Here is a 10000-nt window from a genome sequence, read left to right on the forward strand (position 1 = left end):
TTCATTATGCTGTCATCTTTTTCTCTCCTTTTGTTTACATTTAGCATCCTTATATTCAGCCCCTCTTTAGGGTGAGTATCAGATGTAAACAATACACCTCATTTATCTATTCCCTTCATACACAAAGAAAAAGACTGTCTTTCAGTATCGGAACATATCCCCCTTAGTACATGATCCTGACAAACCCCCTTCATTCAGTGGTGTTCCCAGTGCAGCAGGAGAACATTCAAAACGATTCCCCAATCTGTCCACACAGGGTGACATCAAAAAACAGGAAGAAAGTATGACGTAGTACCACAATGCTGAAAGAGAAAGTGATGTCAGCTGATCATCACCTGACAGCTGCGCCGTACGCTGGGGGATCCCCGAGGAAGCCAGAAGAAAGGAAGCCAGGGATCCACACTGTCTGTGCCGCTTGGTCAGCTCAGCTGTCCTCACCCAACCATTGTCAGGTCACACTAACTTTATCGGGGACAATCCCCGTCACCGACCCGAGGACAATAAACCACGTGAGGACAATAAACCACGTGAGGACAATAAACCACGTGAACAAGAGCATACACACAGCCACTGATCTGTGGATGACCCCTCCCAGCATTAATGTCTGCCAGCCAATCAAAAAACTGATTGAATGGACGGCCATCAAACATAACATCTGCCAGCCAATCAAAAAACTCTGATTGAAATGGACGGCCATCACACGTGACGTGTGCCAGCCAATAAAAAGACGCTGATTGAATGGACGGTCCTCAACAGCAGCCAATGGCTGTAGACAGTGACGTCACTACACAACTAACCACTGCCAGCAGTCAGGTCAGTGCAACAAGAGGTGGTTAGGTTCTGATGGGGATGGCTTCTTCACTCGATTCACTGTCTGTCTGTCTGTCTGTCTGTCTGTCTCTCTCTCTCTCTAGGGCACGTATCCAGATGAATGGGCGAAGGCAATAATTGTTCCAATTTTTAAAAATGGAGATAGTAGATCAACAGACAACTATAGGGGCGTGTCTTTGCTCAGTCTTATTAGCAAATGTTATACACCAGTGCTAAACGGAAGACTTGTCAAATGGGCTGAAGAAAATGACATGCTAACAGTCACAGGCTGGATTCAGGCGTGGTTATGCCACAACAGATCATGTTTTTACTCTGAACGCGGTTATCGAGAAATCTTTATCAAACAAGGGAGGCAAGCTTTACGCCTGTTTTGTTGATCTGAGAAAAGCATTTGACTCTGTACAACGTCACCACGTCACCCTACAGCTAACATCACCATGTCACCCTACAGCTAACATCACATTGTCACCCTACAGCTAACATCACCCTGCAGCTAACATCACCACGTTACCCTGCAGCTAACATCACCACGTCACCCTACAGCTAACATCACCATGTCACCCTACAGCTAACATCACATTGTCACCCTACAGCTAACATCACCCTACAGCTAACATCACATTGTCACCCTACAGCTAACATCACCCTACAGCTAACATCACATTGTCACCCTACAGCTAACATCACCATGTCACCCTACAGCTAACATCACCCTACAGCTAACATCACCATGTCACCCTACAGCTAACATCACCCTACAGCTAACATCACCCTATCACCCTGCAGCTAACATCACCCTACAGCTAACATCACCCTACAGCTAACATCACCCTGCAGCTAACATCACCATGTCATCCCACAGCTAACATCACCATGTCACCCTACAGCTAACATCACCCTACAGCTAACATCACCCTACAGCTAACATCACCATGTCACCCTACAGCTAACATCACCCTACAGCTAACATCACCCTACAGCTAACATCACCCTGCAGCTAACATCACCCTACAGCTAACATCACCATGTCATCCCACAGCTAACATCACCATGTCACCCTACAGCTAGCATCACCATGTCACCCTACAGCTAACATCACCCTACAGCTAACATCACCCTGCAGCTAACATCACCATGTCACCCTACAGCTAACATCACATTGTCACCCTACAGCTAACATCACCATGTCACCCTGCAGCTAACATCACCCTACAGTTAACATCACCCGACTGCTAACATCACCCGACTGCTAACATCACCCTACTGCTCACATCACCGTACAGCTAACATCACCCGACTGCTAACATCACCGTACAGCTAACATCACCGTACAGCTAACATCACCCGACTGCTAACTTCACCCTACTGCTAACATCACCCTACTGCTAACATCACCGTACAGCTAACATCACCGTACAGCTAACATCACCCGACTGCTAACTTCACCCTACTGCTAACATCACCCTACTGCTAACATCACCGTACAGCTAACATCACCGTACAGCTAACATCACCCGACTGCTAACATCACCCGACTGCTAACTTCACCCTACTGCTAACATCACCCTACTGCTAACATCACCGTACAGCTAACATCACCCTGCAGCTGACATCTGGATACACTTGGCAACCCTGGTCAGGGAGGTCAGGGAGGTCAGGGGTCAGGGGGAGAGTGAGGGATTGAGGGCGGAGGTGTGCTGCCAGGAGGCATCAAAAGGTCAAAGGACCGATAGGTCAAATGTCAGTTGCCTCTGAGAGAAGAAAGTCCTCGTGGCTTCTTTGTATGCGAGAGAGACAGACAGAGAGACAGAGACAGACAGAGAGACAGAGACAGACAGACAGAGAGACAGAGACAGGGGAGGGGGGGTGATCAAAGCATGAATGTCGTAACAAGATGATGTGACGGATGACGAGGCAGCTGGGAGAAATCAGGCATAAATGCACGCACGCAAAGGCACCAACCCACCCAGCTATCCACTACCCCCTCCCCCCCCTGCCCTCCCCCCCTGCCCTCCCCCTCACCTCCCCCTCCCCCATCCCCCCCCACCCCCCCCCCACACACACACACCAGACAGGCGGAAGGAAGAGAGAGAGAAGGGGGAGGGATATCGACAAACAAAAACGGTGTCTTGCACCTAATCACCCTCAGAAAGTTCCCCCACCATCTCTGTCAGAGCAGAAAGCCTCATCCTCCAACCTCTCTCAACCCCCCGCCCACCCCCCATCCCCGCCCCCAAACAACCACCAACACCACCCGACCACACCCAGTGACTTCCTCCCTACCACCCTTCTGCTCCACACCATCCTCCCCTTCCCTCAACTAATCACTCTCCGGCCCTACACACACACACACACACACACACACACACACACACACACACATATATACACACACACACATACACACACACATACACACACACGCACACACACACACACACACACACACACACACACACACACACACACACACACACACACACACACACACACACGCACGCACGCACGCACGCACACACACAACCACACACATTATTAATCACCCTCCTCCGACCCTACACACACACACACACACACACACACACACACACACACACACACACACACACACACACTACGAACAAGGGAAGGCAGAAGTTCTACGTTCTTTGCTCAATCTCTTTCCACTTCCTCTCTCTCTCTCCCTGCCTGCAGCACAACCATGTGTTTGCCCGATGGTGTTTCTGGCAGACCCCGGGAATGAGGTCATCCCTCTGGCACTTGCCGGCAGCCACAGATTAATGAAGGAGAGATGCCGTATCAAAGAGATGGAGGAGAGAGGGGGGGAGGCCGTATGGGAAGGTGAGGAGGGGTGAGGTGGGGTGCAGGAAAGAAGGGGAGGGTGGGGGAGGAAGGAAGGTGTGATACCATCTCACAGTATAAAATAGCATGAAGTGGAGAGAGGAAGGTGTGGGGGCGGGGGGGGGGGGGGGGGGGGGGCGGGGTGCAAACTGGAGGTTTCTCACTTCCTCCGATGCTCTCCACCCCACCCCACGCCCACCCCCCACCCCCCTCTCTCTCTCTCTCTCTCTCTCTCTCTCTCTCTCTCTCTCTCTCAAGTATTGTGCAGTGCATGCTATGACATATATGTAGCGTTTTGTAGTGTAGACCCTGTTTCAAGGCGGGGACTGGAAGTAAAACAGCGCGCCAGTACTTATCTCTTATCCTCGAAAATAAGGAATTGTGTCTCGTCTTTTTTCTCTCAGGGAGTCAGATCGAACATGTCAAAACACATACAGAAGGTCATTATGCACCGTCACTGTGTGAGTGTGTTCTGTTTTTTACTGCGGTCACCTCACAGCGATAACACTTTCTCTCTCTCTCTCTCTCTCTCTCTCTCTCTCTCTCTCTCTCTCTCTCTCTCTCACACACACACACACACACACACACACACAGACACACACACACACACACTGCCCTTTTCGGGGTGGAGCAACGCCGTCCATGTATTCAGCGGGCATGTACAGGCGCTGGTGTCAGTGAGTTTCACGTACTGTAAAACATTCCACAGCGAAACGAAATTCAGTAGAAACGTTCACTTCAGTTGGTAAACACAATGATGTCTGCCCTAAATGTTGGTCTAAACCAACTTGAAGTCATAAACATTTATAATTTTGAATTCTCCGTTATGTTTGAATACCTTTCGGACAAGATATTTTAAAAGCATACAGTGTGTATGCGGAAAAGAAGTTAATGTCTATCACATACTTGTCGAGTGTCCAAGAACAAGACAAGTGGTCTTTCAAAAACTCACTGACCAGTATCCACCAAAAACACATATTTGTCCTTGGAAGAGGTTTTGAATAATTATTTATGACTTTCGAAAACGTTCTGACTCAGTGGTTGAATCAAAGTTCCCTGTCCCAGTCATCACCCCAGCTGTCCACACACATGTACACACATAAGTTTTTGTTGTTGTTCCGAATGTCAGGCTGCAATGAAAAGACGTCCAACTAAGGGAAGCAGAAGCAGACGTTGGACGTTTTCAGTGGCTGCCACAGGTCCATGGTGACAGCAGCTGGGACTGACATCCGAAGGACTGGAGCTGGAGTGTGGTGGTCAGAGGTTTAGTATTGATAATTCCCCCGTGATCCTCCAGGACGAATTATGCACATCCTCTCAAGTCCTCACTTTGTTTCTGTGTGCATGCAGACATGGGATCAACAAAAGTATCACTGTGTCACTGTCGGAACACTGCAGAACACACGGACAGCGAGGAGCCTCAACAACTACTTGTCCACTCAGCTGAACAACATCCTGTCCGATCCCTGCAGCCTGTCCACTGTCTGTTCACTGTCTACTGTCTGTTCACTGTCTACTGTCTGTTCCCTGCAGCCTGTCTACTGTCTGTTCGCTGTCTACTGTCTGTTCCCTGCAGCCTGTCTACTGTCTGTTCACTGTCTACTGTCTGTCCACTGTCTACTGTCTGTCCACTGTCTACTGTCTACTGTCTGTCCACTGTCTACTGTCTGTCCACTGTCTACTGTCTGTTCCCTGCAGCCTGTCTACTGTCTGTTCACTGTCTACTGTCTGTTCCCTGCAGCCTGTCTACTGTCTGTCCACTGTCTACTGTCTGTTCCCTGCAGCCTGTCTACTGTCTGTTCACTGTCTACTGTCTGTTCCCTGCAGCCTGTCTACTGTCTGTCCACTGTCTACTGTCTGTCCACTGTCTACTGTCTGTTCCCTGCAGCCTGTCTACTGTCTGTTCACTGTCTACTGTCTGTTCCCTGCAGCCTGTTGTCACGACCCCACTAGGGAAGAGGTCGAGAACTGTTTTAAAACCTAATACCCAACCCAGAACACCCGAAAACACAAACACAGAATACATGTACTTCTCTTCCACACAAAATTTATTCTCTTCCGCTCTCTCTATCCCAAGCACTCAGGTAAAAATTACATGTATTAAATAATAGTATTTTGATTCTGATTTACGCTCACAACCATACACACACACAAAAATAGCAAAAAATGAAAAATAAAATAAAATTTAAAAAACAACCACCCAAAACCCAGACCGGCACACATATCCGTGGTCAGTGTAGCGTTTTTTGCCGGCTTCAGGAAGCTTCCTTCTTAAAAGAAAAACAGAATGGACACACGGCACCAGACCAACTTCGGCCCACACGTTGCGCAGGTCCGACCAAAGGCACAAGCCCCCAGTCAAAAGGCCTATAGGTGCCAAGACTCAGCATACAGTGCCAAGCAAACAAAGACCCAGGCCCTAAGTCAAAAGGCCCGGAACCAGGACACCAGTCACAGGACAGGAGGGGGAGAAGACCAATGTCACCAGTCACAGGACAGGAGAGGACGAAGACCCAGGACACCAGTCACGGGACAGGAGGGGGCGAACACAAAGGACACCAGTCACGGGACAGGAGGGGGCGAACACAAAGGACACCAGTCACGGGACAGGAGGGGGCGAACACAAAGGACACCAGTCACGGGACAGGAGGGGGCGAACACAAAGGACACCAGTCACGGGACAGGAAGGGGCGAAGACCAAGGACGCCAGTCACGGGACAGGAGAGGGCGAAGACCCAGGACGCCAGTCACGGGACAGGAGAGGGCGAAGACCCAGGACGCCAGTCACGGGACAGGAGAGGGCGAAGACCCAGGACGCCAGTCACGGGACAGGAGGGGGCGAAGACCAAGGACACCAGTTAAAAGCCTGGGACCCAGGGCACAAGACACTGTCTGGGCGGGACGAAGATCTGAGTCACCAGACGAAAGGACCGGGACCCAGGACACTGCAAGAGCTGCCACAGGTAGCGTACACCAACGACCACCACAAAGACACGACGACGAAGACAGACGAAGAAACACAGAAGTGGATCCAATGGAGGACAGGCGGCCTTCATTTCAAATGGTGCCAAGACGTCAGGGTAGCTTCCCCACCAACAACAGAAACGACCCGTACACTACGGCAGTCGGGCTGCAAAAGCCTCGAATATTGTTGTTCATACTCGTTCAGGTGAGCTGAGTAACATGCACGTGGTTCGTGCGCAGTCCGCGAATTTTACCCAAACTGAAGGATGGGAGGAGGAGGAAAAATGAAAGTAGAGGATGGAGAAAAACGAAGACGGGCCCTAACTGTCGTCACAAGTTGTGACATCTGTCTACTGTCTGTTCACTGTGTACTGTCTGTTCCCCGCAGCCTGTCCGCTGTCTGTTCCAAGCAGCCTGTCTACTGTCTCTTCCCTGTCTGTCTGTTCACTGTCTACTGTCTGTTCCCTGCAGCCTGTCTACTGTCTGTTCGCTGTCTACTATCTGTTCGCTGTTTACCGTCTGTTCACTATCTACTGTCTGTTCCCTGCAGCCTATCTACTGTCTGTTCACTGTCTACTCTGTTCACTGTCTACTGTCTGTTCCCTGTAGTCTATCCACTGTCTGTTCACTGTCTACTCTGTTCACTGTCTACTGTCTGTTCACTGTCTACTGTCTGTTCACAACAGCCTGTCTACTGTCTGTTCACTGTCTACTGTCTGTTCACTGTCTACTGTCTGTTCACTGTCTACTGTCTGTTCGCGGCAGCCTGTCTACTGTCTGTTCACTGTCTACTATCTGTTTGCGGCAGCCTGTCTACTGTCTGTTCACTGTCTACTGTCTGTTCACTGTCTACTGTCTGTTTGCGGCAGCCTGTCTACTGTCTGTTCACTGTCTACTGTCTGTTTGCGGCAGCCTGTCTACTGTCTGTTCACTGTCTACTGTCTGTTCGCAACAGCCTGTCTACTGTCTGTTCACTGTCTACTGTCTGTTCGCAACAGCCTGTCTACTTGTTACCGGGTCAGAGCCTGTGTTAAGCACAAATCTAACACAGGTGTGTGTGTGTGTGTGTGTGTGTGTGTGTGTGTGTGTGTGTGTCCTGTCCTGTCCTGTCATTTCCTTTAAACTCACGGCAAGATGCACAAGAAATGAAGTGAACCGAACAACCTTTCCTCTCTCCTACCAAACAGAGAGAGAGAGAGAGAGAGAGAGTCTAAGACCCCCACGTCCCACGTCAATAATCAGACTGCTGTAATGACTTGGTCCATGGCAGCCAGAGACCACAGGAAGGCAAGGAGGCAGATCACGTGTGGGCTATGTCACATGGTCACGTGGTCACGTGCTGGCTGACATGTCTGCTGAGGCGTCAGTCCTCCCGCCCTTTGTCACGTGCAGACAAATGATATCACCACACACGATAAATTACAGTGTACGCACATTTTCTTCCGGGAAGTACACACAAAATACGAAAGGTTTTATTCCTGTTTAGGCCTGAGCCCCTCATGGAAGGGGAAACGGTATTTTCCATGCACATAATCAGTTTTCCAATGACACAGTGCTTGACATTTATTTGTGATTAGTGTAAGGAGTCAAAAACAAAACATTCCTTCTTTCTCTCTCTCTTTCTTTCTTTCTTTCTTTCTTTTTATTCTTCATGTACTCAACGCATTTGTTTCCTTTTCATCGAGAGAATGTAGATTAGGTAACATGTATAATTATCCTATGTTTCAATGTCAGTTTCAAGGAGGCGTCACAGAGACAGAGAGAGAGAGAGAGAGAGAGAGAGAGAGCAGATGCATAAACCCAACGTGCGGGCCAGGTCTGGAAAGACTACCAAAGTTTGTGTAATACATAGATCAGTCAATACACAGGAACACTCGTGGGTCCTTTCTTACCAACCTGGCGCATGTTGTTTTCCATTGTACAGGGGTGGGACATGATGTTTTCCATTGTACAGGGGTGGGACATGTTGTTTTCCATTGTACAGGGGTGGGACATGTTGTTTTCCATTGTACAGGGGTGGGACAATGTCGGTCAGACATAGCTGAGGACTTCAGTGGACGTTTTGTTTCTGGAGGGCTCAATGGCAGAATGAGTTCAGAATTCTGATTCAGCGTTCACCAGTGAACGGCATGGTGTTGTGTCCTTGGGACAGGCACTGTGCTCTGATTTTCCTCACACAGGTGTGAACGGGTACCTGATGTTGGTCCTGGAACGCTAAAAGCAGCGAGGGAAAGGACTGGGCAGTGATGGGCTACAGAACCTTGAACCTTTCTTTCTGACGTCTGAATGCACAGCGACCTCACATCGTGTTGCAGCATGTGACAGCCTCTGATTCAGATACTGCATTTCTCTCTACTCTGATGCAGCTCTTGAGGAAGCGCTTTCAGGAACGACCGCCTCCATGTTCCAGTCGTGTCGTCACAGGATCCCAACAGTACCAATGGAGTGGTCACCGCTACCTTCAAGTGGAAGTGGTATGGGCACGTCTGACGATCAGCAAGACTTGCCAAGACAGTGCTGCACGGAGCAATGCAGGGAGATGGAGAGGCAGGTCGGAAAACAGATGGGAGGACAATGTCCCGGAATGGACCGGCCTGAGAATGACTGACGCCCTGACAAACACTAATAGCATAGAGAAATTATCCGTGGATTCATGTTCACCAGTGGTGCACCTAAGGTCATACGACTACGGGATAGGAAAAAAGAGGAAGAACAAGAAGAAAACACAGGTCAATGGTCCCAACAACTGAGACACATCAGCTGGCATGGGCAGTCTCTTAACCAGTGTGTCAACGTCAAGGGGGAGTTCTGTTACGTGGATCGCTTTGGTAGCTGGTGCTGTGTTCTGTTCATGGGGTGGCCACGTTTCGGAATGTGTGTTTTGTTATATGGCAAATCTATACTCTTGATCTGTGTATGTGTACGTTCATATGCGCGTGTATATGTGTGTGTATGTGCGTGCGCGCGCGCGCGCGCGCGTGTGTGTGTGTGTGTGTATGTGTGTGTGCGTGTGTGTGTAGCTGTGACTGTGATTGTGTACATGCAGAACGCCATACCTCCCCCCCCCCCACTCCATCTCCCCCATCCCCCCGCCCAAAGAGCTACAAAGAGCACACCCCTTTCCCCTGTCAAGACACAGCCGGTCGTCAAGTGATGGACAACTGTCAGTGCCCCCCGAGGACGATGATAACACCATCAGGCAGCACACAACTCCACTGATCCGTCTCTTCCCATCCAGACACACCCCATTACCCTGCAGCCATCTGCTGGGGGCAGTCAGGCGTGTCCACAGTCATGTTCCCTGCACAGAGAGACAGGGGAGAGGGAGAGAGAGAGAGGGAGAGAGAGGCGAAAAAGAGAAATA

General features: G+C 49.9%; 1 protein-coding gene across 1 annotated transcript in view; it reads right to left on the reverse strand.

Annotated features, from left to right (window-relative positions):
- The window catches only part of LOC143277953 (hydroxysteroid 11-beta-dehydrogenase 1-like protein), a 44442-nt gene that overhangs the window by 27537 nt on the left and 6905 nt on the right, over window positions 1-10000 (reverse strand). The gene's annotated exons all lie outside the window — the stretch shown is intronic.

The sequence above is a fragment of the Babylonia areolata genome, chromosome 35, assembly GCF_041734735.1.
Source record: "Babylonia areolata isolate BAREFJ2019XMU chromosome 35, ASM4173473v1, whole genome shotgun sequence".
Classification (NCBI taxonomy): domain Eukaryota; kingdom Metazoa; phylum Mollusca; class Gastropoda; order Neogastropoda; family Buccinidae; genus Babylonia; species Babylonia areolata.